Genomic DNA, 407 nt, shown 5'->3' with positions numbered 1-407 from the left:
GTAATACGTACGCTTTACGCTTACCCCCGCGCGCGCCGTTGCCGCGGGAAGCGGAGGAGCTCTTCTTCGATGCACGATTTCCGATGGGATTTCCTCGAACGTTACGACGCCGCAGGCGTCACTCCCGTGAGGGAATTTTTTTTGTCCACACCAAATTAAAAGAACACAAATAAGATCTACGGATATCGAATATCGTCCCAAGTAGCGAGGCGTTTTCGATAATTCGAGAAATTAGGGGTAGGATTTTGCGTAAATCTATTCGCTTGCGTTTACCGCGCAGGTTCAATTTTTTTTTTTTTTTTTTTAAATAAATATTAATAAACGGAAAAGTAAAGTCTTCAAAAGTACGACAAATATTTACCGTATTTCGTGATACTGTCGAATCGTACCATTCTTTTTTTACACAC

Source organism: Trachymyrmex septentrionalis, unplaced genomic scaffold, assembly GCF_001594115.1.
Source record: "Trachymyrmex septentrionalis isolate Tsep2-gDNA-1 unplaced genomic scaffold, Tsep1.0 scaffold131, whole genome shotgun sequence".
Lineage (NCBI taxonomy): Eukaryota > Metazoa > Arthropoda > Insecta > Hymenoptera > Formicidae > Trachymyrmex > Trachymyrmex septentrionalis.
This window is presented reverse-complemented; position numbering follows the sequence as displayed.